General features: G+C 39.7%; 2 long non-coding RNA genes across 2 annotated transcripts; both read left to right on the top strand.

Annotated features, from left to right (window-relative positions):
* Positions 1-6,730: 6,730 nt before the first annotated feature.
* On the top strand, positions 6,731-11,305 carry LOC141629113 (uncharacterized). The gene is made up of 6 exons (XR_012537230.1): positions 6,731-6,873; positions 6,973-7,854; positions 8,393-8,691; positions 8,789-9,454; positions 10,486-10,641; positions 10,993-11,305. It is a non-coding gene; the product is annotated as an uncharacterized LOC141629113 (long non-coding RNA).
* Positions 11,306-11,702: 397 nt separating this feature from the next.
* On the top strand, positions 11,703-12,824 carry LOC141629109 (uncharacterized). The gene is made up of 3 exons (XR_012537229.1): positions 11,703-11,876; positions 12,064-12,205; positions 12,488-12,824. It is a non-coding gene; the product is annotated as an uncharacterized LOC141629109 (long non-coding RNA).
* Positions 12,825-14,897: the final 2,073 nt, after the last annotated feature.

The following is a 14,897-nucleotide window of genomic DNA, read 5'->3' as shown; positions in this document are numbered from 1 at the left end:
CCCTCACCACTCTGGGTCTCTCCACTGCCCGAACTCCCGCATTCTCACCTTTCGTCGGCTCCGGCATCTCATCGAGAATGTCGCCGTCGATGAGATAGGTCTGCAGCTGGCGGGGTGCATCCTCATCCTCCTCCTCCTCCTCCTCCTCATCGTCCACATCCACAGTCACCACTGCTGGCTCTAAGGGCTCTGTGGCTGGGAGGTGCTCAGGAGCTGGAATCTTCATCCAACTCATGCCATACACTCTCCATGCTAGGCTACCGTCAGCCAAGGTTCTCAACCATTTCAGGTCGAGATAGTATTCACGATCCATGGTAGGCACAGGGGTAGCTAGGGGCACGTACGCCGAAGAAGCCTCAAAGGAGGTTAGCTTTTCAGCTAACCGAGTGGCAATGGCACCACAGCACAGGTATCGAGAAGGAGAAGAAGCCATCAAGGCAAGGGCAGCGCAAACTATAGAAGGAGCATTAAAAACCACTTTCTTGGCCCGCTCCGGATTGAGGTACGACATCAAAAGCAAGACCTCATGATTATTCAACTTACTAATATCCTTTCGGTCATAGAGGAGGTTCGAGAGAGAACGGAGAAAGACCCTCAAGGTGATATGCTGAACATCATTAATCAGCATATTGCTCGAGGTGGGAGCTTGCTTCCCAGTCACGCAAGGCATTAGGCGGCAAACGCCGCACTCAGCTGGAATGTCGGTAATGGAGCCCTTGGGAGGCTTGGCCAACCCAAGGTGAGAGGCAAACAAATCCATGGTTAACAGAAAACTGGTATTCATCAATCTAAACTCAACCGTCTGACCCGTCGGGTCATAGTTAAAGGAACTCATGAATTCTAGGGTAAGGAAGGGGTAGGTGTGCTTCCTCAGCCGGTACAAACCCGTAAACCCCAAGGTCTCGAATATGTGACGGACATCTGTCTCTATTTCCAATTCCTCTAACACAGCGGTGTCAATACACTTTGTAGGTCTCATCTTGCGTTTTTGTAAAGCTACAAAACGCTCCCTTTGCTTGAAGTCAACAAACACAACTGTAGGGTATTCGGGGACCGCGGGTACCACGGGTCCACTTCCTTCCCCTAACTCAGGTGTGTTACCCCTCCCCCGTTTACTTTGGCGGGTTCCAAGGTTCAGTCTCGGCATCTGTTTTAGGCATAAGTCCAAACAACTTGTATAAACATTCAAGTACTTGTTTCATGTAACTTAATTTCACATACCCAGTTAAGCACACAATTTTCCCAATAAATTTTTGACATGTGAAGCACATAATTCATGCTATTAACCTTGAATATTAAGATAAATACACATGTTTATCAACAGTTTCTAAAATTTTAACATACCAGTTCAAATTATTACTACTCACAAGCCATGGTAGAGAAGGAAATTATCATGGCGGTTACCTATGTTCGACAAATTTTGAATATCCTAGCATGATTCTAAGGTTATTCCCGACACACTTCCAGTCACATGTTATTAAATCAAGAGAAATAGTAAGAAATTTCATAGCATATCATCCTCACTTCCATATTATGTTCAATAACCCAACTAAATTTTTCAGACGGTCTTTACAGCTGAGACAATTTTGGCATAATTTCATCCACAATCGTTCCTACTATCATACTGAGGTTCAACTTATACTTATAATGTGAATTGCAACATAAATCTTCAATTATAAATCACGAATTTCCATTTGGGGCACTTTTAAGACGGAGTTTTAAGACGAATTTTTAAGGGTAAAATCATCAAAATCTATCCTCCAACGTAATATAAACAATGCTTAAGGCTCAATTCTACCATCTAACCATTGCAAAACAATCAAAAATCAACTTCAATTTTGGTAACCCTAGGAATTTCGATTTCAACTATGTATGTTTCTAATCTAATCTACAGCAATTAGTCACCAACAAGCACGAATAGGAGGCATGTGAATCATGTTTCAACCATCAAAACAACAACTTACTCATGTGAATCGAAATTTTCAGATTATTTCACTATTTTAACACATTCAAAGTAATAAGTCACATAAATTAAGAAGAATAACATACCTTGAGTGATTAGTAAAGTAAAGAAACGAATTAAACAAGGAAAATCGACCCCAAAAATCACTACTAACCCAAGAGAAAGAGAGGATTTGAGAGGAAAAAGGAGTTTGAGAGTGATTTAGGATGGGTGTGTCGAAATATAGAAGAATAAGAAGGTGAATTAGAAAGATGAAGGGTTTTAAGAAAACCCGTAGGAATGCTGCACAGTAACCTACTCGATCGAGTGCCTAGGGTACTCGATCGAGTACCACCCTACTTGATCGAGTAGGAGCCAATTCGTCGAGTATCTGCAGGAATTTTCCCACATCCCGACATCATAGCTTCCTAATTAGATCGAGTGAGGTCTACTCGGTCAAGTAAGCACTCGCACTCGGTCAAGTATAGTTAAGTACTCGGCCATAAGTACGAAGTAAGTCGAGAATACCTGCAAAACAACACCACGTGTCGAGTCCAACTAAGTTCGGAATTCGACACTAATTATCGCATTCAATCATGTTTTATAACCATTGTCACACAAAATACAACTCTTCAACAACTAAGAGACATATCACGTTACGTTATACGAATTACCCAACTCCGTCTACCTGTCACCGAGTTATGTATAAACCTAGCCGTGTCATTTTATTACATTTAAACTTACTTTACATGCTATTACTAAACTCGTATTTACATCAAATTGAAACGTATAATTAACGTTAATTCCCCACATTTACTTATCACACAATTATATACTTTGCAAATCACTTAATTAATTATGTCTTATATGTTATTCTAAGCAATCTATTTTGCATAGTTCAAGAATTTCGCAGCGGAGAAAAAAAAAAAAAATTTCAACTGGCTAATAAAGCATATACACATTACCATATACCGTGATTCGAATTATTACTCATCCATGCTATAATTACCATTATAGCCATCGCGGTAGGATCTACAAGTTCACTTACAACTTCCGTCATCATAAATTTTATGACAAACACCTACGTGTTCGCTATTCATATTACACATTCAAATTCACACTTTCACGCATCTCCATGACGTATAATCTAGTCACATAACTCCTAGCTATCCTATAAGCTCATTAATCATCCAACGAGCTTCAATAATCTCGTCAATAATTACCATACTCGGCCCAAACATTACTATCACACTTCTATTAATTTTAACAAAACTTAACCGGAGGTAGCTCCGGTACAATTAACATACATAACACGCATAGACACACGGACTCCACATTCCCATCCCATGTGACTGGCTTAAGTATCATGGGGCCAAGATTTTGAAATGAGGGCGCCTACTCACCCAAAATCTAGCGTCAGCCGGGGCTCCCATCTTACATACACCAGGTTCATTTTATTAGACTCTCTACGTTCATTATGTTTATTTGTTACAGGTTCCAAAATCGTCGCTCTGATACCACTTTGTAACACCCCGATATTCAAAGGAGCCTTAACTAGGCCTTCCTTAGCATATAAGGGCGTTACCATCTCGGTCGCCCGAGGTAAGTAATCATCAAACGTCAATAAAAGAACTATTAAGTTATATTACATCGATTCAAACAACGAACAATAAAAAAGGTACAACTCAGAAGCTACTCGATACTACAATCACATCTCGTGAAGACTCATCCCCGCCCGGACTCCAGCTATCATCAACATCAGCACCTGCTAAGACCGACTGCTCACCATAAGGGATCACGGAAGACACATAACAAACAAACAACCACACAAGGTCAGTACTGAGACAAGACAGGGCAACGACAACTACAAACAACAACACAAACAATGATATCAGTCTCAACCGCAATCACCATGATCCAACCAAACCTGTCACTGACTATCCACTGGACCAGTCCTGCCAGTGGGGGACCGCAGCCGTTCCCACCTAAGCCCCGCTCATCATACGAGCGATAACCCTGCTCATTAATGTGCACATCCCCTCCCGTGGCGGGTTCCACGAAGGGCGAAACTAGGGCGTGAAGTCACTCCCGTAAGTGACCCCACTCAGCCGAGAACGCATCTCGAGAACCAACCAAGAACCACCACCATCTCAATCACAATCACAACAAGCATTACTATATCAAACAATCACAATACCACCATAACGATCGACACACTAGACCATCTACAGAAACTGAGTAGGCGAACCTACCTTTAAACAACCGCAACCAATCCACGCCGACAAACAACGTGTCCAGCAACCAAGCAAGCCTAATATCACAACACAATACTATATTACTACGAGTAACCCTAACTATGAAGAACAAAGACACGGATGATGATTATGACATACCTAATAGGGGAAACTCAGCAAGAGACCGCTACCCGACTCAAGAGACGCTCTCCTAAGGCTCAAGAATCTTCAAAAGGCATCCATGGAGGTTTTGAGGTGAAGGGAAGGGAAAGAGGCGACTGAAGGATAGGAGAAAAGTGGCGGAAGTGATATGCGGATCTAACAAAACGCGATATATAACCCTCGCTGGAAACTGGGCACTCGATCGAGTACCCAACATACTCGATCGAGTAACCCCCTACTCGATCGAGTACCCTAGCTACTCGATCGAGTAGCCTCTACTCTATCGAGTACCACTCTTACACGCAGCTTAAACTGGTTTCGGTATACCTTCCTAAGATAACTCCCGTTCCCAAGGGCAGTCAACGCTGGTCAAAGGGTCCCTAAAAGGGCGGGTATTACATATAGCCACACATATTTTGTATAGTGGTCTACAAAAGTGACGTAATATTTGTAGTGGTCGCGAGATGGAATTGGACTAGTCCATAGGTCAGAAAATAATAGGTCCAAGGGTGCATTCGACGTGAGGGTTGAAGCGTGGAAGGGTAATTTCTTACTTTTCGAAATACAACAAGCATGACAATAATATAAATCATTCATTTGCGAAAATAATTTTTTATTGATAAGTTTAAGTACATCGTTTGAGGGATGCCCTAACTTATGATGCCACGATTTTTGCGTGGTTTCTTTTTTGATAGACGCGAGATTCACGGGTTGGGGGGGACTCCATTCATACGTCCCCTGACTTGCTCGGCCCTGAAGGAGAAGCTTCCCGGTTTGCAGGTCCTTTACAAAAAAACGAATCATGGGTGAATAAAACATAAGCATTATTGTCGGTGCATAATTTGGAAATTGAAATAATATTGCGCGAAATTTTTGGCACATGAAGAACATTGTAAAAATTAAGATTATGAAGAGTGAATGAACCTGTATTAGCAATGTTGAGAGTGGAGCCGTCACCAATAATTAAATCATCGAGGCCGTCATAAGGTGAATGAAAAGCCAGGGTATCGAGATCATGGGTAAGGTGATGGGAGGCACCACTGTCAAGGAGAAAATTTTGGTTGGGTTGGGGGTTGCCATAGTTGGCGAGGTGAGCATGAGACGGGTGTTGGTGTTGGCGATAGGTGGGTTCGGGAAACACGATGTTTGGGAATAGCTTGCGAAATAGAGGGCAATTAGAGATTACATGACCGGTTTCGCGACACCACTGACATCTACCTTTAAAGGGACGAGGGGCAGCGGTATTGGCGGGGTAGGGTTGGTTGGAGTTGTGAGAGTAAGAGGGTGTGGTGTTGGGACGCGGCTGGCCACGGGTGTAGGGTTGGTTGTGGCGATAGGCGGGGTTGGCGGATGGAGCGAAGTGGTTAGTGGTGGGTTCATGTTTCATTAGAATTTCATGTTGTAGGAGTTTTTCGTGAAGAGCCTCGAAGGTAATTGGTGTGTCTCGAGCTCAGACAGTGGTGATGACAGGTTTGTAGGACTCGTAATCGAGTCCTTTGAGTACTTGTGCGATGACATCCTCGGGGTCGATGGTTTTACCCATGAGTGCTAGTTGGTCGACACAAATTTTGATAGAATTCATGTATTCAGAGATGGTTTGATCGGTTGTTTTCGCGAGAGAGTCATAGCGTTGTTTTAGTTGCATAATATGGGCTCTCGAGGGGTTGGCATAGGTTTGGGCAAGGAGGTCCCATGCCTCTCGTGCGGTTTTGGCGCGAACAATTAAGGGTTGGATAGCGGAAGTGAGGGTACCCATTAGAGCACCAAGGATTAATCCATCTTGCTTGAGCCAAGTCAAGTAAGCCGGGTTGGGTTGGTCTTTTTTGTCGGCAGTGGTAGTTGTTGGTGGTGGTGGAGACTCGGTTCCATCGACAAAGCCAAGGAGACTAAAGCCGAATAGGATATTGGTTAGTTGAAAGCGCCAAGCGGTGTAGTTTAGAGGGTTCAATTTGACACAATGGTTGAGGTTGAGAGAGGTTAAGGGTTTGGTGTTTTCGTGTGGGTGGGAACATTGGTGTCGGTGTGTGGTGCAGTCATGGTGACGGCGGAAGGTAAGGTGGTGGAACGTTTGAATGTGGCTCGGCGTGGACGAAGAAAAGGTTTGGATCGTTGGCCTTTAGATACCATATAAGACTTGATTGTTAATCGAATGTATTATTTACGAAGGCATGATACATGTATTTATATAGATTATAATGAGAAGACTTGACCTAATTCTAAATATATGGAAAATATATACTTCCTAAAGATACAATATTTACGTAATCTTTGTCTTGGAGAATAAGGTAGGATCTTGAGCGATGATCTTTTCCTTAGTTGGGTCGATATGGTTAATAGGCTGCGAATGTGGGATTCTCCAGAGTTATTGACCTATGAGTGTGCTATTCTCAAACATTTTCCCTTCTGTACTGCGCTGCTTCAATGCTCTTGTTTTTCATATAAGTAGCAATTGTCAATATCTCATTTTGCAGGCAAAACCTGATGCACCTAAACTGGTTATTGCTACAGCCTGCATTTGTATCCAATATATTAATTGTACGTCAGTGTTACTTGCATTTTCCCAAATTGAGTAATGTGTGAAGAGATAATGGTTCTCTCTGATATTAAATGTTAAACCTTTTTTTTGGCTTGCAGCCTAAGTTGGGCAGAAAAATAATTGACATTGTGTCAGGAGATATGGCGACACGAAGAGATCTGGACGGTAACCTGACTAAGACGATGATGGTTTGCATGATCAGCACGGGCAGGAGCGCATCGGATAGCACCTTGCAGCCAATGTTTACTATGATTAACCATGCTTCTCGTCTTGAAGGTCTCATTAAGTTGAGGTTTTATTCGGATTTTTTTGTTGTAACTTGAATCATGTTATACAATAGAGGTTGGTAAGTGGTAACTGAGAGGTTGTGTTGTACGCCACAATGCAACATGCTATTATCAATGAATCTTTATGGGATTAAATCAACTTAAACCTAATGTTGTTAAAGCTGTCGAGATACCATAGTAGAAATTGTTCTGATTGTTATTGTGGGGTAAGTGAGTAAGTCTACTGCATAATAATTAAGATATATGGCTTTCGTCTAAAGTCAGATGACAGACTGACAGTTTAAGATATGCCCGCTTGACGCTTGTTATTGTTGTGGGGATTTCACATGTCTTCCTGTTTATTTTCTGCCTGAGTTCATTGTGCACCGCGCTGCGTGCATGGTTGTTCACTTCCGCAAGTGAAAGGGTGGTTGCAAGATTGAGAAATAATTTGTTTTCCCACATAGTTAATCAGGTGAACCAGAACAATCCCTCAATTTGTAAATATACAAAGTTTCTTTTCGTCTTATACCATACCGTTTTGAATGAAAATGATTTTTTGTGCTCTTTTATAAACTGACTTTTAGGAAATAGCCCTTTTTGATGTTCCAAGAACTTGAGAGCTTCTCTGCAGGTTGTCCGAAGATACACAAATCATAAAGAATGCTGCAATTACCAATCTTTTTGAAGCAATGAGAAACCTTGCAACTGATTGTGAGTGTTGTTTAATTGAATAATTTTCATGAATTTTGGGGAAATTGTGAGAGTAGTTAGGGATTATTAGGGTTTTGTTGGATAAGTAGCGGAATGTAGTTGATAATTTTGTAAGCTTTGTGCTGATTGAAGCAAGTTGTTGGTTTTAATTTTGAAGATTAAGAGAGTTATCAGTGAATGCATCTCTGTCGTTTTCGTTTGTTCTGAGTTAGTGTAAGCATTTTGTTATTAACAAATTCTAATGAGACGGTCTCATAATGAGATTATCAAGAGGCAAGACAATGTAATAAGTAGCTAGTTTTTGATGTTTGAGTGGGCAAATAAGTATTCTTTTTGGTTTAACTGGGTTGGTCGCACTTTATACTAACGTAAGATTGTCTCATAGAAGAGTAGAAGATTTTGTGTTTATTTAATTGTAGTTTATTAGGGCGATGTGTGGTCATTTGCGGATAAAAAAGTTGTAGTTCAAATATTGAAATATAACGCTTATAGGTTTTGATATTACTCTTTTGACGAGGTAGTTTCCGTATTGGTGCAGGAAATGGATGGTCAAACCAGCTGAGCTGGTGCTGTGGATGTTTACTTGCATAACTACAACCTTGGTAAGACTCTGGGTATTGGGTCATTTGGTAAGGTGAAAATTGCAGGACACAAATTAACGGGTCATAAAGTTGCTATCAAGATATTGAACCGTCGAAAAATCAAAAATATGGAAATGGAAGAGATGGTAAAGTAGGCTGGTGTTTCCTTTCCTAGGACCCCAATTTGCAGAAGCAATTATGGCTACCCGAAGAGGCTGCTCATGATGCCATAATGAGTATATTGAATATGATTAAGGTATAATTAAGAAACTCAGGGATTAATAATATAATATGAATACACGATGTCATGATGTATCTATCATTCTCTAATTATCGTACTAATTATCTAGCAGGCCAGTAAGAAATTGTGGTCATGAAGGCGAGGACCCATATGATCACAAGGTTGTTATGAAGCTTTATTATTCCGATCTTAAGCTGTTGTTTGTGACTGAGGGGTGAGGAAGGTACCCATACTACACTCAGGTACGTATTCTCTTCTATAGAGATTGTATTTTTTAATACTCACTATATAGTATTGTGATATTCTTTTATGGTTACTGACTTATATTTAAGCTGCAAGATGGAAACAAGGATAAGTGGGTAATATTAATTCCTGACCACCTTCTCTTTCAACCCTTCAGGCCTCCACTACACCACAAACCATGATCTCCTCCTATTTCTTCTTGTTTTGAGCCTATTACTCTGGTAGTTAGTATACGTTTCCCATCCCATTTGCCTCCTGAATTCCGTGTCTCAAACGAATGGTTGTTTAGTTAGCATCGTATTTTGCTGACTGCACTTTTATTGCAGAGGCTGTCCATATGGTTGTTGAGTAAAGCATCTACTCCATTGAAATTTAACGAGGTCACACAAGCAAAAATTGTTAAGTGCTCGGAGTCGTTGTGGAAACAAGCATACTATGCTATTGTTGAAGCGTGGGTTCTTAGAATTACTTATCGTGAGCCATGGTTTACAGATATATACGAGTACTTTAATGGATGGCCCAATCAAGAGCTCAAGTCAGTTTCACTTACCCTATTTCAACTTCTTCTGTATCTATTGAGATACACCCCCTACCTTTGCTCTCCCTCTACAATTGTTATACTAAATTGGATGCGGTTTATATTCTTGTGAATTAGAAGTCATTGGGTGTAATTCCTGACGCAATTTTCATTATGGTGCATTCACACTGCCTAAGGTTATGTACTTCTGTGCATCTAACCCCCTTAACCCCGTCATTCACACTGTCTAAGGTTCTGAAAACTTAGATAAACATGATCGTGTTGTTCATCATACAAGATTTAGAATTCAGTTGGTGCTCTACTCGGATTCAGGTATGGGTGGACTCAGACTTGGTACATATCTAAGCGAGTAGTGGAGTCAGACTCGACATGATAAATTTTGTAGGCATGAAGACCCTATCTACAAAACAAAACTGATGTGATAGATTTGAAATATTTGGATTTTAATGTAACATGTAGAGATTTTTGAGACAAGAGTATCATAGTATATAAGTGTATAACTAAATGTTTCACTCACAGTCAAAGTGATGATGTCGGGTATATATTCGATACTCCTTAAGTGTCATGTTAGATACGGGTACGACTTCAAAAGTTAAGGGTTGAACTGTTGAAGTAACGTAGGTTCTCATATGTCAAGAAATATACTAAAAGTTCATACCAGTATCTGCCCTTATCAGTCACTCATCCCCCCGTTGGCTGAAATTTTGGCCTTTTGGGTGGGTGTTTATATTGTCATAAATCTAGAGGGATAGTTACAGAGTTAAAGACCTCTAGCTGGTTTGTATATATTCTGTAAGGCGCTGAATATGTCTCAGTTAAAGTTGGAGGGTACCAGGTTTGTAATTTGGAGGCTACTCAGCTTTGGATTTTCCCTACACCTGAAACTTTTTAATGACAGAGTTTTTCATTGCTCAGAACATTTTTTCTTTGTCAAAAATAGGCTGAATAAAAATATTTAATTACCCTTTGAAAATATCTTACTGCCTTTCCTTGAGTAGGTGATGGATCTGTTTCATTGTTAAATGCAGGCTTCCTTTGAAACTTCTCTACATGTGCCAGTGTGGATTCTACATCTACAGCATTGCTGCTCTTCTTACATGGGAAACTCGGAGAAAGGATTTTGCTGTGACGATGTCTCATAATGTGATAACTGTTATTCTCATAGGGTACCCATACATTGTGAGGTATTGACATGACTGTCCTGTAGCTATTTTCTTATAATTTCTTCTTTGATGTAACTACCAAAGTGAAAATGTGAATTTTTCTTGGAATCATATTATTTGTTGAGTTGTTGACATACTAGACTAAATTCATGTAGCTCTTATATAATTACGTAATTACGTGCAATATTAAAATTTGTTATCTGCCGTATTTCCTATACATGTATACCTTGTCACTCAAAATTACCAGGGGTGGTCTTTGTTGGCAGTGTTGCTTTGCTTTGCTTTAGCTCTCTATGTGCTTATATTCTTGGAATACTGTACCTCCTACTTCTTTTCTCGATATCAGAACATATGTTATCTTTGTTGATGCAGATTCTGAAGATGATGAATAGGGAAGATTTTGTTTCCGATTAATTGCCGCCTGGATCAGTCGTCATCTAAAAGAAAGTTGATTATCGTATATTGTTTTTGGATTGGTCTTCAGATGCAAGCATGGTGGGACGACTGGGTACTCTGTTATATACAGTATCATATTTTCTTGTATAAAGTGTTTCTGTCAAGTATTGCACCCTATTCAGGCGCATTTAAGAACGCAAGGTGTGCTGTCCTTTTAATAGGTGAGCTTTGGCAACTTGTTTACGTTTTAAGACCGTCTAAATAAATGAATGAGACGGAGGGTGTATAAGCTTTAGGCTATTGAGATACGTTGACTATTATTAATTTTGAGAAAGTTTGAGGTTTATTTGAGGTTTATTCGTTCATAATATGGTTGAAAGTTTTATCATATATGAATAAATAAGCTTAATTGCTTACCTAAGGTTACTAGGATGTGGGTTTCCCCTTATTTGAATGTTTTCGGTAAAGATTTACGGTAAAGATTTACGGTAGTATGTCTTGTAGAAGTATTTTACGCAAACTATGTTTCAAAGATCGTCATTATTTAGCTTAGGATAGTCTATAGGGTGTGAATTTCGCTTATATTTTGAGATAATGATGTAACTCATGGTGATAATGTGAGTTTTGGAATGTTGGGTTTAGGGAGCATGTGCATAAGTTGTTTTCATAATTTCTCTATATTCAAGTTATTCACTTTTGAAATTAAATTTTTTCTTTTTGGCATTTTTTTTCAGATAAGTGGAATTCTGCTAATGTAACAACCTATGTGTGATAAATCAGGACGTGTTTATTTGCGGGGTTGACGCAATGCCTCACCTGGAATTTTGTGGCAGTTACTACAGCTTGGATAAGGGTTGGAGGTAATAAAATTTGATAGCTGAAACTGTATATAAGTTCCAGCATATTGAAAGTATATCAGTTTGCGGACCCACTCAATTATGATTTATATGATTTGTACTACCAGCTTAGAAATTGTGAGGACTCTGCAAGTCTGCAGTGTGTTCTATGCAGTTTAGCATTAATGCGAGTTCTTGAAATCTTTTACAGGTCAAGCTAGAATCAGTAAAACTAGGAATGAAGTACATGAAAAGAGTATTAGCAGAGCTTGAAATAGTCGCTTAGTCGCTGGGGTCCTCAGGAAGAAGAACTAATCGTTCAAGGAGTTCGTTTCGCATTTAGAGTTCATCAGGTACATTCAGTAAACTCGCTATGAAAACCGTCCATGACTACCAACTAGGGTACGATCTTTTTAGTTTAAATGAAGCCACAGGAGCAATTATCGATGCTGATGAGCTTGAATTATGATCAATGACTTTACCATGTGCCAATGTTGCTAAATTTGCAAGTTGACTAATTCTTCAAATACTTTTATTTATGCCAACGGGTTTCAGATTTTACTCAATGACTTTACCAGTTAAGCTAATAAACCTCTGCTAATAACTATGATCTATGTCTGCTCGCCAATTTGCAGGAGGTATCATTATGTCGAAACTATGACACCGTTGGAGGAGTTGAGAGACAAGGCCAAATCATGCTAATTACAATGCCAGAAGAAACAACAACAACAACAAAGGCTTTCACCTGGCCATCTTTTATTTTTGTAAAGATAAATCATGTAATATCATTTTTTGTGGAAAATAACAGGGAAGTGATCAAATCGAGGTGGCGACTTAGCCTAGATTGAGTTTAATAGGGACTACTCTTCCGTTTTCTGTCACGTTGGTTGCCGAGACGAGGCGAAGGAAAAACGAATATTTTAGAAATTTCTGCCTTGTTGGTGTTCCAATTTTTTGTGGTGGCTGTGTGATGTGACCATAATTAGCGCATATTTAGCCCCCGAATTAGCCTTGTTCCCATGCTTTTTAGTACTTATTTGGGTCATTTCTTATCTTTAGTTCTTTGTTTTACATATTCTTTGAGATTTTGATCCCTAGGAAAGGAGTAAGAATCTTGCATTTTCATGGCAAAACGAGACTAAATTGATCGAATTCAATGACCAAGCATCAAGGAGAGACAAGATTAGAAGGCCTTTGTACATATTATAGTAGAAGAGCAATGTTGAGAAAGGATCCTTGAGTCCCCAAGGAAATCCCCAAGGAATTTATGAAGAAAAGGGAAGAAAAGAAGAAGATATCTTGCTGAGTGACAATCCGTGCGGATTGTCACCAATCCGGCCGTCTCACTGCTGCACAATCCGTGCGGCTTTGCACGAATCCGCTCGGATTCCACTTCAACAATCCGTCCGGATTCCCTCGAATCCGCTCGGATTCCATCGAGCAAATCCGCCTGTCCCGACCTTATTCCGCCCGGATTCCAGCACAGCGTGATTTCCTCTTCTCCAAGCTACGAAGAAAGAAGCCCTTCCTTCGAAAAATACCGGGTCCTCCTTGCTCAATCTAAAAAGTGTAATTACTAGTTTAGCCCTTAGTTAACCCTAATGCATCCTCCCTAATTTCCACTATAAATACCCCATTAGTCTAATTAGAGGGGCATGTTCTTCTTATCAATAATTAGAGTAGTTAATATCAATCAAATCTCTCTTTAGTATTGTAATCAACAATTAATCAAGTTCTAATACAAGTTTTATTTCATTAATCTCTCTTTTGTTCATCCTTTATTTTGGGTAATTGAAGATTATTTGGGTTATTATTGGGGAGATTGACAACCTCTCAATCAAGCATTCAAGTACTTCTTTATCTTTGCTTTATTATTGGAATCATTAGTAGGTATAATTCTCTTAATTTTTTTTAATTATTGTTAATTACTTTCATTTATTCATCATGTTTCATATTGTTGGTATGATTGACAACCTTGCTAGCATGATCAACATGATAATGAGTGAGTAGTCTCTTAGATAGGGTTAATGGGTGATTAGGGGAAACCAACATGGGGAATGATTCATGCTTAAATTAATATGCTTTCATGTTTTATTTGCTTGCTTGTTTTGATCTCAACTCATGCACATGTTATATTTGATGAAATGCTAAGCCTATGAATCCTTGCATTTACTATCATCTTCTATCTTTTCAATGAGACTTGTAAGACATAACCCAACTCGAGTCTCATTAGACCATGCATGTTGTTGACTAGGGAAGATTAAGTCGACTTGTAGGTGGTGTACAATCTAATCGATTCGGCTCCGGGACCCAAACTTTCCTAGGCTTGTAAGATATAACCCAACTCAATCCATCACAACAATAATTGCTTGCTTATAATTTGAGAACATGTTTGTATGATCAATTCCCATGATTCGCCTATGATCCCATGACACCCTAGTGCTTTTAATCAATTGTTTACACCCCTTTTAATTCATCTTGCTAGTTTATTTTCATTGCTATTTTAGTTTAGTGACCTTGTACATCAACCCAATTTGTGACACCCCTTAGACACCACTAGTTGCAATAGAAATCTCATTTCAATACCCGTCCCTTGGGATCCGACCTTTACTTGCCTCTTTACTAATTGTAGAGTTGTTTGTGAAGCTATAAATTGTGTTTTGAATCGACCGTGACCCAACGACCACATCTTTAATTGTGAACACGAAACGGACCGATCGAAAATGGCGCCGTTGCCGGGGACGGTGTTTACTTGATTTAGATTTCTCTTTATTGTTATTAGTTGTGTCTTTCTTCGCCTTGGGGAAGTAAAACTCCTCAAGGTTTGCTCTAATCGTTTTCAAGTTGTTTGATATTTTGCGAGATGGATTTCATAGATTGTTTTGTAGAGGACCAATTGAGTATCCCTTACTTCAAGGATCCCATGCAAGCATTGGAAGCCTTAGAAGCAAGTGAGGCTAAGAGCATGTATTGGGAGTTGGAGGTGGATCTCTTTGAGGCCGCTCTAGCTAACAAGGAACTTACTCGTGCACAATCCGAATTAGT

Source organism: Silene latifolia, chromosome 2 (genome assembly GCF_048544455.1).
Source record: "Silene latifolia isolate original U9 population chromosome 2, ASM4854445v1, whole genome shotgun sequence".
Classification (NCBI taxonomy): Eukaryota; Viridiplantae; Streptophyta; class Magnoliopsida; order Caryophyllales; family Caryophyllaceae; genus Silene; species Silene latifolia.
This window is presented reverse-complemented; position numbering and strand designations above follow the sequence as displayed.